Source organism: Scophthalmus maximus, chromosome 12, assembly GCF_022379125.1.
Source record: "Scophthalmus maximus strain ysfricsl-2021 chromosome 12, ASM2237912v1, whole genome shotgun sequence".
NCBI classification, from domain to species: domain Eukaryota; kingdom Metazoa; phylum Chordata; class Actinopteri; order Pleuronectiformes; family Scophthalmidae; genus Scophthalmus; species Scophthalmus maximus.
In genome coordinates, this window is record NC_061526.1 from 5019135 (window position 1) to 5043995 (window position 24861).

The 24861-nt window shown below is 43.3% G+C and overlaps 1 long non-coding RNA gene across 1 annotated transcript in view; it reads left to right on the forward strand.

Moving 5' to 3' along the window:
- Positions 1–19811, forward strand: part of LOC118291841 — a 38124-nt gene extending 18313 nt beyond the window's left edge. The window contains exons 3-4 of the long non-coding RNA XR_007031956.1: positions 12445–13463; positions 13642–19811. This is a non-coding gene — a long non-coding RNA (uncharacterized LOC118291841). The remainder of the gene's footprint in view (positions 1–12444; positions 13464–13641) is intronic.
- The last annotated feature ends 5050 nt before the right edge of the window (positions 19812–24861 follow it).

The window sequence follows — 24861 nt, forward strand, 5'->3', positions numbered from 1 at the left end:
GAGGAGAATATGATATGCCATGGAAATTAGTATTGGCAAGCAATTAAATGAATGCATTACTGTTATAACTTGCAACGGAATGGAAATTTGCAAGGTATCTTTACACAAACAGAGTTTTATCACCTGAGGGTCACAACAGAAGTGTCCACATTATCTCTGTAACAAATAAACATGTCAAATCATTTTCGCACCAAATGAAATGGAGACACTTCATTAATTCCATTATAAATTCTGATTAAACTTCTCTTCTAACATTAAACTAATGAAGCACACATCCAAAGATAATTGAAAGCTGTGCAGATCAAACGAATATACATGTAAGTAATTAAACCGATAAAGGAAATCAATTAACTATCATTGTTAACAATATATTCATGCTTTGGTTTGTCTTGAAGTATAAATGCAGCAGAATGCATCTCTATACCAGCATGTGCTACATATAAAAATAAGAAAAAAACAATTGAAACTTCAGAAATACCTCTTTTTTTTGTCATTCCTGCATTACAAATTAAAGGTACAAATATACAAGGACACACACAGTATATACCGTAATACACTATGTGATCAACCTTCAGGGAGATATACAGGGTTCATGCAAAGCTTAATGTCACTGTGATGGGGCTATTTTTTTCCACTGTCAACCCTTTTCCACCAGCCGAGCAGATCGGTTGCATTTAAATGAACATGTAAAGGAGGGAGTGGTGTAGCCATCAAGAATGTCCACATTCACACACTCACAGCAGTTGTAGTGGAATTGGAGATATGTTTTAATGATCTGTGGACTAAGTACCATCAGGGGATTGAGCAGAAGGACCGAAGTTAAAGAACTAACTGTGACGGGTAACCATTAAATTTAATACTGGAATCAGGTGGCTCTTTTTTTCTGTCCTGCTTAGAAATATTGAACATTAGATGACAGTTCTGACATAGTTTGAATTCATTTCAGATGTTAGTTGCTGTTGAATGGTGAGGCTGAAACTCTAACTCCATTAAGCAGTGTAGCAGTTGTGACCAGGCCAGATCATTGCAGGATTAAAATGCTCATCCTTGGTCTGCACCAAAACTTGACAAAATCACCTCGGGCCTCTTTTCTTTCACCACTCTGTTTTCTTAAATCTGAGGTTGTGCTTGAGGTGTGACAAAAACCCCAGTCTTATACCAAGTGTTGACAGTACTGCTGTAATGACATTATGATACATCATGAGCATTACTTTTCCACTCACTGTCTTGAGTTATGGATGCTAGTTAATGTAACTGTTTCCCAGGAAAATTTTGTCCGAAATGGAATTAAGGCTGCAGCCTCTCAAACGGCGCACTTGTTTACGCTTCCACTCTCCCTGCCGCTGTGCGCGACTGCAACTGTGGCTCTTTCATGATAAGCACAATAATTGTGGAATAAAAGGTCCACACCACCTTTCATCTTACCCAATGCAACTTCTCCTGTACCACCCTGTTTTCCCCAAACGCCCGATTGTTTCGCAATTGGCTTCAACAGACGTCCACGATTTTGGCCTTTAACCTCCCCAAACACTTCATTGTGCTTTCTCTTTCCACAACATTCTGTTTTTGTGAACTCTTTTCGTCACAGCACTTTGCACAGAGAACCCAATTAAATTTGTCTGACTTGACCAGTAAATAGTGAAATGGCCCACTCGTTTAGGAAAAAAAAAGCCCACCACGCTCGCATGCTGAACCGATCCAAAGATAGAACGTGAACTTAGCTTATATGGTCCGTTTTGTGGTTCCAGTGCTTTCTGGGTAGGCCATTATTCGCTCTGACCTGTGCAGTTAAGAGGTGTCAACCATGATTTGCTATTGTACATCTTTGGTCTCTACGGTTGGGTGCTGATGGCCTTTAAAAGCCCCACTGGGGAGCTCTCGATTATCATCTACTTAAGGACCATCACTGGCCATGGCTCTCTGTCATGCTCTTCACCTACATTAGTTCTTCAGATATAAGGTCAGGCATGACATTAGGGCTTCATTTCTGATGGTGTACTGTTTTCTGACTGACACTTTGTGCTCACCATCAGATAGAGTGCAGTTTCCCAGTTCATGCCGAGAACTTGAGTAGATAGCTTGTTGAGCAGAGACTCTCAGGCAGAAGTGACGGGTGGCACCGTTGCTGACAGAACCATCCCATTTCCCCCAAGGCGTGTTTCTGGAACAGGTGGTTGCATGAGTAAGCGAGGTGATCAGCGATCTTTGCGGCTAACTTCCTGATTCACACAGCGTCTTGTATGAGAGCAGCTGCTGGTAGGTGTCCTTTCTCAGTGGTCTCAGTATTTCCATGTGCCTCCTTTCCACCAGCTTGGCGGTCTTAATTGTATTGATTTGTTTTCGACCACACTGCAACACATAGCGGCATACCAACTGTAGATCGTGCAATAAGCCAGTGAGGTGAAAACCTTTTCTTCTGTAGCTTTATTCCACATCTTCATAGCAGTTTTTAATGCCCTCGATACCTGATATCTGGGGTCCAGAAAAGTCTTTGTTCATTGTCGTTGTGTTTCAGAAAACATTCCTGTATTTCAAGTTAAAACTTTGCCAGCTAATGATTTGTCACTAAATGGCAAATTAACCAGTAGCTGGCACTTATTTAGAATACTCAGCCTATAACTTTGCAAATAGCTTCACTATGTTGCTAATGAATGGTGGTGCTGCTTGCAGGTAGGATGTATAACTTGACCTTTTACAAATGTAGGGTTATTGGTATCCTAGGACATTATGATCCACATCATCATATGTGATTCTTCATACAACCTCTTTTTTTTAGACTTCCTTTTGCGCAAATGACAGAGAACAATCACACATGAGAAGTGTTCTGTAAAAGACTGTCGGTGTCGAGAAAAGGATGAGACAGTTCAAATTACCCTGGTCAACATGATGATGATTATGCTGTCTTCCTGCCTTTGTGCCATGCCAATTATACATCCTGAGGAGCAAGAATTGTCAACTCTCAGACAATCAACGCACTGGTTGCTCACATAGATAGTGACACCGCTGAGAGCAATCTTTAGAAAAGATGGTCTGACTTTGGGAATAGGAATTAGGGTTATCAGGGCATCAAAGTGCACAATTTGAATGCCCATTTTAGATAAAAAATATAGACACAAAGGGAACCTTTCTTCAGAAACTTTACCAACTTTATATTATATTATTTAACTTAGCTGTATAGTTGGCCAGTAAATAATGTCAAACTGCTGTTTGTTATGTCTGACAGAGTTTTGATATTAGAATGACACCTGAATGAAGTTCCTTTAGACAGGTCTGCACTTGATGTTAGTGCTAACCTTAGCTTAAACACTACAGATTCCATAAATACCATGTTGAAGTGGATAATATTTACTGTAATCAGTGCATGCCTTCAAATGTGTTGCCTCTGTTGATATTTACTACAAATCTTGTCTTCAGAATCACAATCAGTGCAAATCATAAGCAAGTCGCTTATGAAATCATCTTTCCTGTCGTCTATCTCAAGGCCGTGGAATCTTCTATGAAATATTTCTGTGTTGCAACCAGATTCACCCGCCCTATACCACCGCTGCACTGATAGAAATGCAGTGAATTTGCACTGTAGGGAAAGATCCTGTTGGTGGGGGTTGAGGGCAGTGCTGAAACGAATGCAGGTGGGGGAGAGCGAGGTGAGAGGCACACAAAATTGCTTGGAGCCTCCCTTCACATGCTCTGAACTCCTTCCCCCATGAGCAACTGTTCCCTCCAATAAATAACACATCATGGAAACTGTGCCAAACTGACACGCCTGAACCCTTCTATAACCACCCTGCGGTATCTGACAGAAAAATGAAAAAGGGGGGAAAAACAAAACACTTTGATGACTGCCAAACTACGTTTTGTTTTCTTTTAGTTTGAGACAAAGGGATGTTAATGCATGCGTAACTTTCTGTATCATTGAAGTTTGAAAAAGGCCTCATGCAGTGTGTAGAAATCCAAACCTCCCTCACATCCCTCTCTGGTATCTTCACGTTTTTGTCCAGCTTCCTTTTCCTGCTTGTCTTCCTTTGTCATTTTTTCCCACATGGGCTGAAAATGCTAATTCTATCAAAGGAGTCATGGGATTCTGCTTGCCTCAGTAACTGTTTTTCCCCAGATCCTGCATTGGATATATTCCATGATCTGTTTTTGTCTGTAAATTTCATTCTGTATTAAAACAAATCTGGTGCTTATTGTAGATCAGACACACAGGTGTCTCTTTTGCCTCTGTGTTCCTTTCGCTCTTCTTTCTCTTCCACTAATGGGGGTGCATGCCCAGCCATCTGTGAAGGACAATGGAACCTTTTGGCCGAGACAAATCGCTTTGGAGCAAGGCTGTAGCCTCCTACCACCTCCCCATCCCCATGCTCTCAACACACACACACACACACGAGCACACATACACGCACACTTTCCCTCCAGGGTAACAAGGGAAGCGTCCGCGTTGGGTCCATAGTGTTCCATCAGGAGTCAGCCAACTGAGCCACCGGTCTAATCCCTACCAACAGCCCACATGGCCGCACCGCCAAGTTCCAATTAGCCCAATAAAAAAGTCCCCCATTTTTCCTGAACGGGGACCTTAGTGAGGGGTGTGCCCGACCCTCCGTGACCCACCAACCACCGGATTTGACAACATTGCCATGGAAGCAAAACAGGATGGGAAAACACGGCAGAATTATAAGATGCACCCCGAGGGGTGACATTTGTGAGAAACACACAAAAAACTCTCCTCCCAGTGTCTGCTTGGCAAGCTGCAGTTACTCAAACATACAAAGTTTGACCTCAGAGACTCTGAAACCCATAAACCCGTCGCTTGGAGTCGATGAGGATTGGCAGGTTTATCAAAACATGGGTAGTGAAGTACACAGTGCTCCCATTTTCAAAATTACAGGGGCTGGTGCATCACAAGAGATAGGCCAATTATTTGTTGGTAATCTTTCACTGCAAGCAATGTACCATGCCGTTATACTGGGTCAGAGAAGCAAGTAAATGTGTCTGTGGGCGCCACAGTTATTTACATTTCTTGAGCTGGTAGGGTAACAGTTAAAAGATTTAAGTTTCACAGCGCAGTGTTCGACAGTTGGTGGTTTTACGATTAAAGTAAGGAGTCTGCACAAGCTGTCAGGTGGCGGAGAAGGACCAATGATCAGAAACTGTCACTGCAGTGCTTTTCCCTAAGTTAGAGGCTCACAAAAGCTCTAACTGCAGATTTATATCTCCTATCTTCTATAAACACAGCCAATTTAGTGTAAATAGAGACAGGCTCTTAATCTTGCTTGCTCTTCAGAGGTAACGAGTTCTGCTGACAACAATGTCATTCCATGTCTGTGTATGTTATGAGTGTGTGTGCGGCGTTGCATTGGCCGTGTCCAAACCTACTAATGTCCTGAGCGACCTTGCTAAATAAAGACCAGTAGATTGAGCCATCCGCGCTCCCTGTCCATTGCCGAAGCACTGAGGCTTGAAGTATACATTTGCGCGCTGCATTACACCCCCTAACAGGCAGTCAGTCAAAATAACACGTTGCCTGAAATGTCAGCGTTTACCTTTGTAATGATCATGCTTCCACTAAAATTAATAGATCCTCAAGCTCGTCTCTGTGGCGGGGTGTCTTCAAACTGTCAGAGGCTGAGACCCTGAAACCACCATCACACACAGACACACACAAACAAACACACACCTCTGTACTCCTGCACAAATATGCTCCCTTACCCCATCCCACCTTCAAAACCCTGGGAGGGTATGAAATATAGAATGGCTGCAATTTTTACTTGTGGTTTTGATTTGGTGGACTCTCCGGTATCTTTTTGATGTTGATTGAAGAGGAAAATCCACGGTGATCGGACGTTATCCGGGATTGTTCTGGTTGCCAAATATCTGTTAAACACTAAAATGGCCTGGTTTCAGCATTCACAAATAGCTATAATACTATACTTGTTTTGAGTACTCGCATAGATGTTTACCATGTTCTGCCCCCATTCATTATTACATGTTCCAATATAAAAACACAAACATTTAACCATGGCCTGAATTCAACTCTGATTGGGGCTTTACATGTCAATCAATCAACGTGTCATTTTCAGGGCAGTTGGATATGAGTCATATTCGAGCGTCACAGGCCATGACACTGGCTGCTCTTTCTTACAGTTACCTGTCAGTATGCTAACGATTAGCTGTCACGCCGAAGGGACAATCAATCTTCTCTAAAGAGTTCCATGAGGCTTATTCCTTCCTTTGTAAAGCACATGGCACTGAAAAATGCTGCGTTCATGGTGTCTGTGAATGAGTATGAGGTACACCTCAGGGCCCTGGTTTTGTTGTTTGAAAATATGGTCATCCTAGCTTTAGCCCAACTGAAGAGTCACCCTGTCGGCATGCACAAGTTAATTACCATGTGTGCTAGTCTTTTGTTGTCCATTTTGAATGGGTCTGTGTCATTCTCAACTCTTTCTGAGACTTAGTCAGAAGTTAATGGCCCCAACTTTGCTATGTTCAGTGATCATATGCATGAACAGGAGCTGCTATTAGTGTTGCACTAGAGCGCATTCTCGTGTATTCACGGGTCAGTGCGACAATGCCGGATCTGCCCTCACCTGCTGTACTGTCGCACCCATATTCACAATTAAATGAAATGTTAATGGATGCTAATGACATGGCTAATTGTTGATTCGGTGCAACCATGCGAAGCTCACTCTCAAGGCCTTGCTGTTTGTCGTTTATCACACAAACACCTCTTGAGAGTTTCATGGAGAAAAAAACGATTATAAACATTAAAAAACAATGAAAACCCCAATTATTATGCATGTGGACCAAGCGCTGCATTAACCTGCTATGGTCCCGCACCAGCTCAGAGGTGACATTCCTTTGTGCCTGTCTCACACATTGTGGTGGAACTTTTTCGGATACTAAGATGGAAAGGTAGCTCGCAGTAGGCTGGCCGGCGGCAATTTTTCACCTCTGAAACAGCCTTGCTTGTCTGTCCCAAAAGAGACAGCCGCTGAGGCCTGCTAAAGCTGAGTAAAGCTCACGGCTGTCTTTATCTCTCGGCCTGTGAGCCCAGAGTGGTTTCAGGCAGTGATTAGTGAGGCGGATCTCACGTGGGTCACCCTTTTGCTGGAGGAGATCAGTGCTGGAGATTTGAGGCATCTGGGCACCTTTGTAGTTGGAGCATGTGAGTGACAGGGGAGGAGAGGAGCGGTGGATGGAATGGGAAAGTGGAGAGAGAGGGAGACAGACAGACAGAGAAGAGGTGTGGGTAGTAACAGGAGGAAATGAAAGCTGTGTCATTAGTTTGTTCAGGGGATAGAAGTGTGAGGGGAACAAAAAAAAACAGCGAGGATTTCCAAAGACCTGTGCCGTGCAACTCTAGGCTATTTCAGACCACCGGAGAATCATTTTGAGCTAAATCTGTGAAAAATGTTCAATGCTGACAAACTTAATTGTTTATTTTGTATGGGACTGTAAATAGAAAAAGGCTCAAAGCACAATTGTGACAGCATCACTGACTTCTAGCATGACTTTGGCATTTTGGTCTTGTTTGCAATATACTGCAGATAGAAAACGTCACCTTTCTTGCACTCTGACCCCCTGTGCTTCCACAATCAATCAGAGTAATTGATCATGGAAATGCATTTCTATTCGTATACGCTTCATGATTCTTGTTCCACCTGAATTCCGCATATTTCTGATGATGCCAGCAACGTCAAATACACGTCAAACCAACTCCATTATGGTTGAATAAGAGCATAGGTGACAAAGTGTAATTACCTATGAGCAGCGGAGATCTTTGTTTACTTTGATGACAGATTGTAGATATATATTTTTGATGAGACTCTTATCGTCCAATACAACTGTTTCGGCAGTCTGCTTGAATGGCAGCAGTAACGAATGGTCCACAGGAGATAGCCTGTGACTTTTAAATGGAGGAAAATGTCTGTATTGTTCGAACCAAAGAAGGAAGATAGCATCTGAAAAATTGGTGGTACGAAGAACTTTGCAGGACATGGAAGTAGAGATGAGTCCTCGTCTCATCACATTTCCTCTCATTTGGCTAACTGTGCAAGCGGCGGTGGACATTTCTCATTTAGGTTATGTTAATTACAACTTTTTTGCATTGAATAACCTTTTTATGAGGATGTACATTTTGAGGATGGAAATTTAATTAAGCAGATCTTCCACCTAAAAAACTCTGCATGTGTAGTATTGTATTGATCTGGCTGTCTGTCATTTACACTTTCACTATTTTCCACTCGCTCATGCAGTCCTAAAGGTCTTTTTAGACGTGAGTGTGATTGAGCAGGAGAGTGAATTCACCCTTTGTTCAGTGTAATAGGGCGTTTTTCGAGTTCCTACACCAGAGTCCAGTCACCGAAGGAAATTACTAATCTGACTAAAACCCAGTCTCCATAAGAAAGGACACTTAACCTACTTAGCAGGTTTGTTGGAATATGTAATAGGAATATCCTTCAAGGAGTAATATACGATATTGGAATCAGCATTCATTTCTATATCCTCGAGGCTCTTGCTTCGACTTTATAGTGCTAATTGTGCCCATTACAGTGTCATTGATCCTCCCCTCCACCCATCTCCGCCGCAGGAATAAAAAAACCCCTTCTCATTTGGTTAGTAATGGAGAAAAGTTGTTAATTTTCAGTGGACTAAGCTTCCATCTGCTTTCATGTTGCAAAATGAAGTTGATTTGCCTCGAAGACAATGTGTTCTGAGTCTGAGAGAGGGACAGAGAAGGAGGCGGAGAGAGAGACAAAGGAGGGCAAAGTGGGAGAAGAGAATCATAAGGGCGCACTTATGCATATGTTTGATAGAGATAAGTGACGTCCCATCTACTGGTTGTTGTTAATGAGATCTTTTGCAACAGGAAGATGTATGTGGCTCTGGTGTGGTGTGCACTGGTGGGAAATGACTGCTGAAGGGGGCTGCGGAGGGAGGCACTTCATCAAGTATAATTGCTGCCTCGTATACACTTGGTCCCCAAGGGCTTCGGCTTCTCTACAGACACCCTTCCTCTTTAAACTTCCCTCTTGCTCTTCAGCCTCCACTCCCCCTCTGCCTCTCACCACTTCCTATCTTTTCCCCTTACTGACCTTTTTGGCCCCCATCATTTCGCGAATGCATTATTTTCTGTTAAACAAAGCTAATAGAGCAATGTGTCGCTGTGTCTGAACACAGGCTTGATTAATCAGGCAAATGCACAATGACTTCCTCTCTGCCATAGGTCCCCTGTGTTCCTTTCAGTTTCACATACAGTAAGTTTTTTGTCTATGCTGTGCATTTATTTCTGGGGGAGCCAAGTCACTTAATCAAATAGGAATAGAAGCTCTTTTATCTTTCTTAAATTGTAACATTTTGCCGAACAGTTCATTTTTAACAAGACGTCTCTGAAATGGGACACAACAATTGCTCAATTTTTAACGTACTACAGTACATGAAGGCAAACAAATAAATCTGGTGGCTTGAGTGTTACACTCAGATGAGCATTTATTTACAGCTACTAATTTTTCAATACAGCATAATTGCGAATTGTGATTTTCAAAAAAATATATATAACAGAAATGCAGCCCTGCTAATCAGCAATATTGTGTTGAAATGCCCATTTGGGTAACAGTTACTGTGTTCACCAATTAGAAAATAATGGGGATTTCGCATATTCAGTCAATTATGGCATGATGAGTGCCAAAGAAATGGCACAATCTCAGAAGTGGCACAAGATACAGAATATTTCTGTGAGCATTTGTAGGATTTTGTATGTCCATCTGTCTGTATCTGCCATCGGGTTTGAAAAGGCAGCAGAATTGGTAACGGATCTAAAGAATCAAATAATAGAAATATCCAGCAAACATCATATAGTTTGAAAAGTAAAAAATAGAGCGATTAATTCGCATATTTCAAAGCGGCACCGGCAGTTTTGGCAAAAGTCCCTCACGACCATTCGAGGGAAAGCGGGAGCACTGGCACGCAGTTCCAGCAGAGGCCGTTCATGTTGGCTAAAAGGAGTGGAACTAGTGCGACCAGCCGCCAGTCCACACAGATTGCATGGCACATCAGTGCAGCACAGCGCCTTTCAGCAACGGAAAGGGTTTGTTTCTTGCCAACGCTGTGGAGAAGCCATGTTCATAGCAGGTCAGCCCCTCTGCTGGGTCCGTCAGGTGGGCTTTGGCGAACGAAAGGGATGGAAATAAAGGAGTGCATGACTGGATCAGCAGATGGGGGATATTCTGTACTTGGTGCCATGCAGCTGCGACTGCAGATAACATATGCCAGGGAAAGGGGGCAGGCAGCGGCTCTGTAAACCATGATAATCCACACAATGTTTTTAAAGGAGGGCCAATACTAAGCCTAATGGTACTTCAGTTGAGTATTATCAGAGGTATTGGACCCATTACAATGCAAATGTGTTTATTCTGTTGCGGTCACACGCACAATGATGACACCGCTGCCAAACTCTCCTCTGTGATTGCATCAATTGACAATTCCTCTTAATAATCATGCTGTCATGATAATCCAAAGAGAATTCTGGATGTCTCTCTGAAAATGTTGTATGTTTATTCACTCACCAAGTAAAATTTACCATAAAATGAGGAAATAAGGAAAGTGAAATTACAGCCATAACTTAGTTGCATCATATTAGAATTCAAATTGTATTTAAAATGTTATATTGATGGTCATTGCCTATGCCCATCTGTGATTCAAGAACTTACCCGTGTTATGCCACGACTGCAACTACACTGCTAAAGCTAACTTTGTATAATGTGGAACGAGTGTGGGAGCTGCAGGTGTACAAAAGTTACATTCCGGTGGGAAAATAGTTGCTTTTCTGCCCGAAAACTCGCAAAAAGTAGAATGAATTTTATTTTTATTTCCAGAGGAAAACCACCCTGTAAGCACAGAGAGCACCAGTTAGCTGTTAGCTAAGATCCAATCAGAGCTTTGGGTTTTATGAGTGCGTTGGATGGTTTTGCACTCAAGCTGCAGGTATCAACAGCAATTTTAACATAAGATGCTATAACTGTTTATTTAATGCTGTTTGATTGATAGAGGAGCAGACTTATGGCTTTCAAATAAAATATGTGTGTTTTAAAAAGAGCCTTTTAACCCTAATTAGCACAGATTTCCATTTTGATCCAACACATCACTTACTTTGCACACGCCGTACGTACACTACATTTAGTTTGATGTAACATTCTTGCATCTGGTACCTTTCCCCAGAAAAAAACAACAACTTTATTCATGCACCCTTCACACACAGTTTCGGCATCAATGACTTGTGTTTTGCCACAGACATAAATGCCAAGTGAAATGAGAGGCGCGGGGAAGGGCCAAATCATGTCCACAGCTTGTCCAAACAAATGGAGCAAGAACTGTTGGCCAGCTTTTCAACAATGGGGCCCGCCTATCTTCTTCAATGGGTACCTAGCTCCTGCAGCAGCTGCCAAAGCCCACTTCAAGTGCCCCCACCACCCCACTACAGGCAGAATCCTGTAGAATAGGTTCAAGCACCATCATGAGACTGAGGCTTAGCCATGAGAGGGAGTAGCTTGCATAATTCTCACAAATATGCAAAGCCTTTGAACTCCACTGTATGCTGAAAATCATGCTGTATTGCAATTTACTGTGTGGCTATGGATGATGGAGAGTTATTGATTTATGAATGGCATAGAATCTCAGAGGAGATTGATGGGTTGATATCTTTGGGTGTCATCTCAGTGCTTATGACTTTTTCTCTCTCGAGCAGCTAAGCCTATCTTGTGTGCAAAACTAAAAACCAACTCGAAGGATGTTGCACAAGACTTTTTAAGGCAACAGATGCAATAGCTAAAACACAAAATGTGTATGATAACAGAGGGCCACTCCTCTCTGAAGGTGTTGATTTCCCTCTTGAACTTTCCTCACAAATGGTTTCTTAAAAAAGAAAAATAAAGCCACGGCACCCAACAAAAGGCCGCTGTTTGCGTGGGTGTGAGGTAGTAAGAGGATTACACACAGGCCGCAGTGCATGAGTTGGCTTTTGTGCAATCGCCAAAGTAAAGTGGGCACAGTTTCAACATGCAGCATACCATAGATTCATATAAGTAGGATACAGTTCAGTATTTTTCTGCCCGTATAGAAGTCGAACCGAAATTAAATTACATGCTTTTCTTTTTTGCTACAGCGTACATATGCCCATATCTACTGAATGTATAAAAAAAAAAGATAGAATTGTCGACTGTATTTTATATTTATGGTTTTCAAGATGGGACCTAATATCTTTGCATTTATGCAGATGTGACACAGGAGTCGCAGACACAAAAAGGTTCTATTGAATTACGCTGAACTTGATCTCCTGTTACCGAACAAAATAAATTGTCAAGCTAATGTTGTTGTTTTTTGCAAGCTTGTTGCATTAGTGTTGTTGTGTTATTCTACCTCCTCAATCATTTTTCTTTTTATTGAAAGGAATGGTGTGCAAAGGTGAACATCCTTACCTTGGAGCGTGCGGGTAAGAGTCTTCAAAGTGACTGTGTCTAGGTCTGTGATAAACAACAATCTTGGAGCAGGTAAGACACTGGCTTCGTTGAGTTTCTCGTGGGCAAAATGAATGCATATTTTTACTTTCCACTCTGCTTGGAAGACTCCACTTTACACTGTCATCCTTTCAAATTCTCGATAATGCCATCTTTAACCTTGCTCCTGCATGTTGGTCGGTCTGTTCCCTTCCTTACTCCCCATGTTGCTTAATTTTACGTGTTTACTTCACGGCCAAGGCTCTTGCCTCACAGACAGATGGGAGGTAACTTTTAAATAATGAATTCATAATTTTTTTGCGTACATTGGCACAATTATGCAGAAATTAAAAAGAATTGTTTGATGAATAAACAGCAACGTAGAAGTTGTAGTTTTACTGTACATTTAATAAGCCTCTTTCCCCCTATATATCAAGAAGCTTCGCGGTCCAGATAGAAGCCCTGAGTCCGCCAGCTGGTGACCCCTGGGTTACACTGTAAGGTATAAGGAAACCATCCTGCCCCCCCCCCCCGTCATGTACGTCATGTTATAATTTTCTACCCAAATAGAGAAATTGGTCATGACTCAATACCAATGAGAAGTGCTGTCAGCATGGCTACGATATGCCTGGCAGCAGAGCAAGATTTAAAAACTGGCAACCTACGAGCGTAGTCTGCTGGCAAAAAAAAGAAGAAGAAGAAGAAGAAGAAGAAGAGATTACAGAAATACAGAAGGGAATGGGAAAATGATTACCACTGGCTGGGATGTGTGAGCGAGAATGTGTACAAGGCCAACTGTGTTGTCTGCCCAGAAGGTTTTTCCCCATTAGTCACGGAGGAATTTGTGACACGAACAACATGCATCGGGAGAAAATCACAGGAGGAGCAGAGAGAGGCTGTGGAGGACTCGGGGAGAGCGTGCAATCTCAAAGGTCCTTGTATGACAGACATCACTAGAGAATGACAGGCAATGTATATCAACCATATCATTTTTTTTAACCAAATCTGGTTGGCAGATACACTGATTACTTTTTTCATCAAAAAACCCAAAGCAATGATTTAAGGTTCATATAATACTGGTCGTTCACATTTCCATATACTGTACACAAACTAAACATACACTGTGAACTGCATCGTTGTTTCTTGACAGGTGACTGCTGCTGAACTAGCACAAACCTACCATCCTGTGAAGCACCACTTGAGCGACGACAGGTCTGACTGTGCGCATGAGCTGACTCACTGAGCACTGAGTGACTGCAGCGTTGCCAAGGAGCTGTCAAAGAGGACAAAAGCTGAGACAGTGGTCTCGGTGCGTCCTTGCTCAAAAAAGAGGAGGTGATAAACACATTTTGAAAAAAAAAAAATACATACCATACAAACAGAATGCCTCTTAACAAGGACAATTGCAGGATGTCGCCCTTGGCGGTACAGTTTTTCCTCAACAAGTTGGTAGTCAATACCATAACCGAGCCCGACTTGGGATCAGATGTTCGGTACAGACAACACAAGTGCCACTTACGGCGTACACAATTCTGTCTCCACATACTTGAAGATAACGTCCAACAGTGACCTCCTCCAAGGCAACTGATGTGCACATATTTCCAGCATGCCCCGGATCAGCTCTCAGTCGGTGTGGAGAATATTGTCATTGAGGACCTACAGTTTCTTCTCCGTCTCTGCCAAAAGGAGAGAGAGGCCCCTGGCGCAGTTTTGTGCCTTTTGTGATGTTGAGTTACATTAAATCCTGCACCATGTGGTGACCAGATGGCTGTTACTCAACCCTGCAATCGGCCGCCTGCTGCAGGAGCGACTCTGAAGTCCTGTTTCGTCGGCAACGGCGATGATCGTACAAGGCACCTGCAAGCACTGCAGAGGTTGAAAGGGTTGGTGCTGCTGGAGTCAAGGAGGAGGTCTACCTCTTCTGCTGTAATAATGTCCTTGTCCTCTATTTGAAGAGGTGGACAAGAGGCAGGGGAGGGATGAGACCGCATCAGCTGACCCCCATACCATTATGAACTCTTAACTCAGAGAAGAGCCGCTGAGCTCTATGGCTCCCTGACAAAACGAAAGCTCCAGCGTCCCTCTGTCCATCGAATGCTGATGTTGCCAGACAGGAGTTTACAGCATTCTTTAACAATGAAATCATGTGTCCAGGGGACAGTGGACACAACTTTCATCTGGCAAAGACATCTGGGAAGATCTCCAATGACGGCATGGGGAAGATCACAAAAAACAAGAATGCTTTGGACACATGTAATTTTCCCCTCTAAATAATTTAATTTTAGATATCCTTGATATTGGATTGAGGTGCAATGAGAAATTTTATAAACATGAACCCTATTTCTAACTGCAAAATGCTGGACTTTAAGTAGTATTTTAAACTAGGATGCATATTTAAGACATAATAGCCAAACAAACTGGTGATCTACATGGAGGATGATAGTTTGGTAAGCCGGATTCTTTTGAAATCTTTATTCATAAATTATTACGTTTTGAGTTAATGGTCTGTGCAGCATGCGCTTCAGCCATTTTTCCTCTTACAGGAAGAGGCCGGTCTCATTAACTACCCATGAGCCTGCACATTGTGGGAAACTCATTCATAGGAATTAATTTACTCTGCATATTGGAAGGCTTCTAATTGTCAATTGTGCGCCATGTCTTACAGTAACCCGCCTGACCTCCAATTACAATAGCACCAATCAGATTGGGGTTAATTCCAAGTGACGATCAATTTGGCCCAATCATTTTGCTCCATTCCCATGGGTGACTGAGTGACTGAGTCGCAAGCAAATGTATTTCCAACCAGCCCACATCAACACATTACCTTGTTTTACTGTCTCTGTTAATAGAACGCATTAATCAAATCACTTTTGCCTCTATATGCGGTGTTAATGGTACTGTGCTAAATTCATTCTCGAACAAAGCGTTACTCTTATTAGTATTAATGCAAATATACTATGACTGGCACTTTGTTCTGTATTGTTTTTATCTGTTTTCGCTATAGAGTGCAAGTAATTCTATATTTAATAAATGTTCCCAAAAAAATGAAGAAAAAATAAAAACCAGAAAACATACTCCGCGCAGTAGCAAAGGTCGCGACTGAATGTGTGAAAATCAAGTCTTATCTCTTTGCCGAAAAGAAGCGTTTCGAGAAAAGTGTGCATTCAGTGCAGCCTGAGTAGAAGAGCGTTGACATAATTTGTATGTGAGCACCCTACAAGAGCACACTTAAAAAGGAAGGCTACAAGTTTTCTCCTGAGTACATTTTCTGGTGAACAGCCAATAGCAACTGTCTTTGAAGGCGAAGTACAATGGAGGGGGGAAACAAAAGCTTTGCTCCATTGTAACCCAGGAGTGAGTAGGTAGGTCTAAACAATGACAGCATGTCCTTGAGTTATAAATATATAATATCCCTCAGGTGGCACTGGGAGACAGCAGCTTCTGATTGGCTTTGGCTATAAATCATTCATTACTGTTCACATCAATAATTAATATTCCAACCAAGCCTGAATCCTTTATGTAAATACTGTCACACGTTGGAAGGTTACCATTGTAAACTTGCACAGACAGCAGTTTTTGAACTTTTGATTGCTGGCTTAGGCTGCCATGTTTGCCTCCGTATTCTTTTCAACCAACCTGCAAAGAAATATAACACAGATGTGTGGAGAATAACCGATAAACATTGTAGGCCAAATCATCAGATACTAGAAAGCACAGATTAACAATTGATTGGTGTCACATGTATTTCAACAAACCACAGTGCATTTGATGTGCTTTCATGGCAGGTGAAACAATCACAAAGATAAACGGTTTATTGTGGCCTGCGATATAGATAACTATCGTTCAGAAATATAATTGATATGTTGGATGAGCTGTTCACACTGTGTACAAAGAACAGACCAAATGTGTTGTCTGTCTAGACTATTACTGCCAAAATGCTACATAAGAGTTTATCCATCACGGATGTGACGTTAATCTCTGACAGTTATGATCTAAACCAATGACCAAAAGTGAAGCCAAAACATCTTGATCGCCCCCTGGTGGCTGGCTGCAGTAGAGGTCATAAAACATACTCCACGGCAGCAGATGGGACATGGTCATGCCAAAATTAATTATTTCCATAAACTTCCACCTAAAATGTCACTTTCTTATCACACCGAAGTGAAGTGGTCATTTATCCGGTAAGATTGGTTTCAATTAGATGTGTGACGCACTACAAATTGGGTGAAACGCCACGATTGACAGCTGAGACTTGACTTTGTCGAGCATGTGTGTTGACAGCACAGCACAAAACAGCAGCGCTCGTATCCAGGATATTTTGGCTCAATTTTTGCACAGTGGGAGGAAGTGGAGACACGTTGTCCATCATTATATTCAGTCTAAACCATATGGACAATCTTGAAGGCGTTTGAAACTGGGCTAAGAGGAATCCAGCATTGATGAAAAGGTCAGGGGTCAGTTAACTTTTTTTTTTTAGCTTCTAACCAGTAAAGTTTTAAAATTTCAGCGTGAAAGCTCATAATTACTGTGAGAGCCGTCGAACAGATTTGATTCGTGCACTTTGTATCCTGTATTCTGTTTAAAGGACATATGGTAATGATATTTCAAAATGATTTGGAGGAGTGGGATGACATCTCATTACTCATTTTCCTCAACTTGCTCAACTTGGACGGTTTCAGAGTGCGGAAAAGTTTTGATAGGCCAAGTGGAAGAAACAACACAAAAAAAATAGAAATAAAGTCATCTTTGAAAATTGCCTGCAGGTGGAAGAAGTCAGAGCTGATTTACAAGTTGAAAATGTGTATTTTCAATAGACATGACATTGAGCTCTAAGCTTATAGATTGGCGCTGATTGAAAAAGGGAGAAAACTGTCTGGAGCTCAAGACTTTTTTTGGGGGGGATTACTTATACATTTCAAAAGGGCACTATAAATGTGCGCTCTCTTCAATCACCTCCGTGCTTTGATGCCTTGATCCCACTGAACTTTGCTCAAACAACATTTAAGCTGTAGAAGGTTTTTTGTTTTTTTAAAGCAGGGAGAGCTGTGATATTATTGATTCATATTAGGTGTCGGCTGCTGTTTGTGTAGCTGAGCCGCTTTTATCTCCCATCCCATTGGCACTTATGCCTTGGCAGCGGCCACTACAACTTTCCTGATGGACGTAGAGCTGGCACTCTGGCATCCCATAAAAATGCTTCAGCGGGTGATAATATGTGCAAGAGCCGAGCACTGGACTGCACACTGGCACTTTTGTCATGGTAATGCGGCCGCGTATGACGCTCCGGCAAATAGGATTTACTGTACAGGCCCCCTTATGAAATGGAACTGCAGTGTCATAAAATGTACTTTTAAAGAAATTGTGTGAGGGAACTCTGGGCAGTAAATTAAACTCCTCTGGCGGGATTAGATGGAGGGGGTGGGGGGGGGCAGCTGGATGAGAATGTGGGCCAGCTGGAGAGCCACTGCTCACAGAGGTCATGGATCTGCTGTAACTGCACACCTCTCCATTTCAGCTTTTATTCGGTTTTATTGCATGTTTTACTTTCCTCTGAAACAATTGTCCAAAGGGGAGCTGTGGCATACGCCGTGGGCACAATCGGCCATACACTGGATTAAAGTGTGTGTGTGTGTGTGTGTGTGTGTGTGTGTGTGAGGGCGAGGGGGTTCATGCATGTGTATATGTATCTGAACGGACAAAAAAAACCCTTCCCTCCTTTGCACATGAACCCAACAGTCGGGTTTGGCTTTTGTGGAGAAAGTGTGAAGTTGATTTACGGCCACAGTCGCCTCTCGCTCGTGTAACATTTTCAAGGTTGAAGACCAATTTTAGGATGATTTTCCGCACTGCAGGCTCACGGAGCTCCTCGCATTAGGCCCCCGTGTGCGGTGGGAGCTCGGCTTCAGTCCGCGCAGAAGTCATCCAGGGCCTGAACGTCGCTCCGGTCACTGGCATTTGACTGTACTTAAGAGTCTCCGCACTTTGCCTTTTAAAACCTCCTCCTCTACCAACCCCGAAATCCTGCTTATCCCTGTACCTGTGTGTGTGTGTGTACGTGTGTGTAGGGAGAGCTCTCAGTCGGTATCCGGCCGTGGCAGCTGAGAGAAGCTTGGATGAACCCTCTACAAGCTCGTGCGTAAATATGCAGGAAAAGAGGAGAAATCACTTCCCCCTGCTTCAGGCTGTTCATCTTTTTTCGGGGTTTTCTTCGCAACCTTTGGCCACGGCTGAAAGTTAAAAACACAGCCACTCAAACTTAACGTCAAAATGGAAGAACGGACTCCTCCAAATATGTTCTAACCAGATCAACTGGTACCCGACCGCCGCTGAGTGTTTCAACCCTCAACAACAACACTTTCCACTTGGTGAGGAGGCAGTGGGGAGCAAACCACTCTCCACCTTCTCCCGGCTTCCATCTCCCCTCCTCTCGCTCACTCCACATCCGGCAAGAGGCTCGCCGGGCCCCCTCCCCCATCCCGCGAGCTGCCTGTCTCTGGCTCCTTTCATTCAAGGCCCAGAGCTGACAATAACCGCCACGTCGATTTGGCTTGGGAACCTTTACCGACAATCGATGCAGGGAACGGCCGTGCCTGCTGCCTATCTCTGATAGAAAAAATAAAGAAAGTACGACTCTAGGTGTCATGCAAGTTTGGTTCTCTAGTTTTTTAATCACATACAGTATGCGGCATAAAAAAGACTACAGCTCTACGTTGAATTATGTGCTTGATTTCTATGGGGCTAATGTTAGCTCTGGCAGCCAGAATCTGTTAATTTAAAAAAAATGAATACATAAAAATGATTATTTTCTGAACTTTTCTGATTAATGATTATTTCATGATGAATATTCAATTTTTATATATGAAATACTGACAATCTGAAACAAAGTTTTCAGGGATTTAAACAAAAACACCAGCTTAGAAAATGAATTAGCACGTCTCTGATTTTGGCAAAGAATATATACATTTTATGGATTTTACTGAATTACCATATGCCTATAGCAGCCACGCAGATGCTCTCATATCTGAATATAGCCTCTAGGGTTGGTTATAGTCACTTGTGCAATGGAATTTGTTTCCTGGTGGTGGCTGCATAAACGGTGATCATATCATATCCTAACCTCCGAATCCAATTTCTGGCAGCAATGTATACAGGTGGTCTTTTTTCCTTATCCTTGACGTGGTAGGTCCTCTTTCCTTTTAACATTTCCACCCATATGTCGTGCTGCATGCACAACCCCACATCTGGAAGAACATATTAAGTTAGTCATCATGAAATTTCATAAACAGGAAATGTTAATTCGGGATCCTCAGAGCAAACAAAGACAGAACAACTCCCCCAAAAAAGAGCTATCCAATTCATGTTACTCTCAGAGATTATTTTTTTTCTTTCCCAGAGTCAATAAAAGGGTTTTGTGTTACAATACACAAGGCTACTTGCCAAATAGGCGGGTCAGCTTTTGAGAAAAATATTGATCGGTTTGAAAATAAAAGTTTTTAATCCTTTGTACTGAAATGTTCTTCAAACTCCCTTTGTTGTTGTTGTTGTTGTTGTTGTTGTTGCGGCAGACCCTTTAGGAACGGCAGTTATTTTTTTCATTTCACCACAATGTTTTGCAAGATAGCGAGTGTCTACATGTAGTCAGACATGCTGTGCAGGCCCATGCTCACGCAACTTAAATCTCTTCTCACCATCGTGTCTCTTTTATTCCTCCACTTCTGTTCATTCAGTCTCTGCCCTTTTTTTTTACTCTCACATCACTAACACCCCCCCCCCCCCCCCCCCCGCTATTTCATGCATCATTCCTCTGTTTAATTGCTGCTGGCTGAAACCTTCGCCATATTCCCCGGCAGCTCAGCGTTTCACCAGTCCTAGGCTATGGCGGCCTGGAGCTGTCCAATTGCCCCTCGGTAGACTGAACAGGGCAGGGCGGGTCCGGATCGTCTGGGTTCTCAATCACTGGAACACCCTTCTGGACTGTGGCCAAACGTCGGTGTATAGAAGGACGGAAACAAAGCATCGCTGCGTTGTTGACCTGAACTTTCATTGCGAATGAGAAGGGAGCCTGCGCAATCTATTCTTTTAGTTAATCTATGGTAAGATATTATACCCAAAAATGTGTCTCTGTGTATAGCTTTGTTTTGTCTTTGCACATTTGTTTGGTCATTTTTGGTCATTTCGGCCCTTGCAGCGATCACTACATGGTTATTTGAAGGGGCATGAATCAATGTTTCCAGGCTCTGCATGCTTCTAGTCAGCAGAAGTTGACAGCCGGGCCCTTCAACGTCCGTCGACTGCTGTCACGCTTATGTAAAAAAGAAAGAAAAAACACTCCTATGGTGAAAATATCCGCATAAAAGAGGTGGGAAACCGTTTCATCAGTTAAACTGTACAGCGGGAAAAACACATTACACTATGCAAAGAAACACTTGATGCATGAATGGCTACTTCTTCGTCGTCTTCTACTTCATCTATAATGCTGTGCTGTCACTACGGGTTTGTGTCCATAGAGACATCACTCGATCAGTGGTGCAAAAGTGAATAATAATGAACCTACTGAATCAAAACATTTGTCTTGATCATATGAATGCAGGGAGGGATGCGAAATTAGACTCGAGTGAGTGGTTTTAATTTGTGCTAAAAGTGAGGAATGTTTTTTTGTTTTTTTTCAAATGTTATTTTTTCTCATCCATCATGCTTCCTTAATCAGGCCGCCGTTGTTTCGTTTTAACAGCACTTTCGAAATACCTCCGCAGTAAGCAACGGAGAACATGCTCCTATTTGCAATTGTAAGCAGGAATATGAATACAAAGCTGCAGCAGGACATTTCTAGGCCACACACACACACACACACACACACACAGACACACAACATGTTAACCAGCAAAGCAAAAAGCGCACACACAACACAGGGCTTATCTGTTTCTCTCTGAGGCCTCGCACATCGAAATGGCACTATCTGCGTCACGCACACGCACACACACACACACACACACACACACACACACACACACACACACACACACGGGTGTACGCACAATCCGCCGAGGTATCCAGAGTAATTATCGGGCTGTTAATGATTGCTGTGCATCAGCAGTGCGCCAACCATTCATTACAAGAGCTTTTTCAGGCTCCTACTGGGCCCCGCGAGACTGCTTATCACACACCACACCACTTGATGGGCTTAATGCAACCTATTAACCAACAAAAAGTCTGGATGTGAAGTTCGCCAAAAAACCCTCCCGTCTGTAATACACTTTGATTTATGTTTTCGCATCGGCCCAAAGTCAAGCGCCGGGATGGGATGAGATGGATTGTTCCATTTTTTTTTTTTTTTATTCTTTTTTTTTTTAATCTTCTGAACAGAGGATGTTGCACTGAGAAGAAAAAAAGAAAAAGAAAACTCTAAGTGCTCTTGTGAGAGCCACAGTAGATGTGAGAAGTGCGGTCACAGCTAATCATGCAAATTCCTTTTTTTTTTTTTTAAAGTATGAACAGCAGGGGGTTTTGCGCAAGCGTGTATGGTAGGAGTGTAAAAATGTGGTATTACAATGTTGGCCACGCAGCCACGTCTTGACGGCACGTAGGCTTTGGAGTCACCCCCTCCTAGCCCTCAATCTACCCCATCCGCTTATTCATTCACCCTCTCTCCCGCCACCGGCCCCTGTCACTGGCGTGCACGGAGGTTTTCTGCCATGACGAGGAGAAGGTCGATAATGCCTGTCCGCATCACGGTGGGGTGAGGGAGCTCTCCCTCGTGTCTGACCGCGTGACCGTGTGACCGTGTGCATGCATGTCCGGGTAAGGATGACATGGCAGTGCGGCGCCTCTTTGAAACTCCTTTCAAAAGGGAGAGGCTTTCCGCAGTGCAGGTTTACATATGACCCGAGTCCAAGCTCACTCAAAACTTTGCTCACAATATTCATAAAAGGCTATTCAGTATGAATCTTGCTTGTGTGTACTGTAAACACATGTGCAATTGAAACAGCAAAGTGATGTTTTGAATTATTATTTTCACCTTCTGTTTGCACTAGTGTCTAATCGTTCTACTGTTTACATTTAAGCTGTCTTATCTTCTTTTTCTTCTGTTCTGTTTATGTCGGTCCACAAACAATTTCCACAAAAAAAATAAATGAATAAAGGGATACAAAACAATAAAGCAACAATAACAGCATTGCATAAATAAAGGAAAACAAACAAAAAGGTGGAGGGCTGATGCAATAGCTTATAATGCCAGTCCTCTATGAACATTGGAAATAACATTGAGAATTCTCTATTTTGAAACGTAAGTTTTCCCAAGAATTGAACAGACACAAATTTCCGTCTAATTCGTGTATTCGTTCGTCATCTTCTTTTTGAGCCTCTTTTTGAACTTGCAGTTCGAGCGACATGTCTTTTTCAGTTCCTCGCCATATTCATTCCAAACATTAAAGGGATAGTTCAGTGATTATGAAGGCGGGGCGGTGTGAGGGACTTATGCATCAGTGGTCCCCCTCTGCAACGGTACCACTTCCCCCCCTCCAAACTCCGTTAAATGACATCGCTGATCACCATCTCCACGAGGGGACACACGAGCTGCGCGCAAGTGACTCATACAACCCCACTTTTTCGAAATCCCCGAACTCTCCCTTTGACCCCTTTGACGGTTGCACATTTATCTTGTGTACCTCGAGTGCCTCCTCTAGAGTCAAACGCGCTCCGAGCGTCCGATTGGTCAGTAACAGCCGCCAATCGCGCTTCAATTGCACGCACCTGCTGCGTCGTCAGGAGCAGGTGCGTCGTCACGCCCCCTCCCCACCCGTGACCGGGCGGCATGTCTTTGTTGGCGGTGAAGCAGAGCGCTCACAGGCGAAGATTTCGGGGAACCTCCTTTCCCTCTCTGTCTCTCTCTCTTTCTTCCGGGAAGTTCAAGTCCACGTTCTGTGGCTAATTCGGTCAATTGGCGTTTGACAGAGCCTGCGGCGATTGGAGGACGGGGGGAAAAGGACAACTCCGAGAGACTGACACAGTGACAGAGAAGAGGGGGAAAACAGCGTGTGGACCAACCTTGACATTATGATGACCAGAGGAGTTGGGTTCCCCCCCCCCCCCCCCCAAAAAAAAAGGAGGAATCTTCAGCTCGGGCCATCAAGTCGCTCCTGGAAAAGGAAAAGCCGGGAAAGCATGGAGGACTCCCTACGAGGCGAGGTGCGTGGACTCCGGGGTCCAGTCCAGCTACCGCAAAAAGTAAGTTTAAATCTTCAAGTTTGAGCCATGCGTCGTGTTGTTTGAGTTCTTCTCGGCCGCCGTGCCGTGCCGTGCCGTGCCGTGCCCTGAGCCTGAGCCTGAGCCTGAGGCCTTGGTGTCTGTTCGCATCTTGCGCCACGCCGGCACTTCCCGCCTTCCTTCCCTCGACCGCCTCCTCTCCCCGGCCAAGTAGACGCGCCTCGGTCTCGCCGGCTTCTCCGCTGCATCTCCGGGTGCCGTTGATCTTCTTTTTCCTCTCCCTCAACTCTCTCCTCGATTCCCTCGCGTTTGCTTGATGGCCGCCGCGCCATAGGCCTTGTTTTGGGCCTCCGTGCCGGGAACGAGCTGAAGCTGTGGCCCTCTTGTGCCGCCGCCGCCGCCGCCGCAGCTCTATTTCAGGGGCTGGTGAAACGTTGTGGTTGTGCTGCTGATTTGCGGTCCAAAGTGTTTGTCTCTGCAATAATGTGATTTATACAGGTATGTATGCAATGGAGTCTAGAAAGAGAGAGAAATTACAGCGTGGGATGTTTTCTGACGTCATTTTGGTCACCGAGGACATGCAACCCTACAGCCTATTGCCTGTTTCACTTCAGTGTAGTTTCAGAATGTCCTTCTTTATTCACTCCATAGATTGCCGTCTGTGATAACTTTGGTTGTGAGTTGCTCATTAAAGTGTAATGTCAATTTCCAGACTTGATTTTTTTTATTTATATTTTTTTTGGGGGGGAAAAAGTGTGATTTGCCTTAAATCAATGTGGTAGTAAAAACATACTTGATGCCCACTCAGTGTGTATAATGTACGTGTCCGTCAGAGTTTGGCGCTGCATGAGTTATGTTGGTGGTTAAATAATTGTTTTTTTTATCATCAAGGGCTCCATTTGAGTAAAATCTGACTTTAAAAGACCCCTCAGCAATATACCTCTGCACAAATTACCCAGTATGTGGTTTGACCTGCCCGATCTGCTTGGTCACAAACTACCCAATTTCATTAATCACCAACAATTTCTTATGGGGGTTTATTAACCTCCTCAAAATAATATTTCGGTCAGTAAAAAGTATCAAACTGGCCTCTTAGGTATTTGACAAATGGCTGCCAAGGCTTTAAAAACGAGACGCTCGCCCTTTTCATGCTGCACTTTTCCGACCC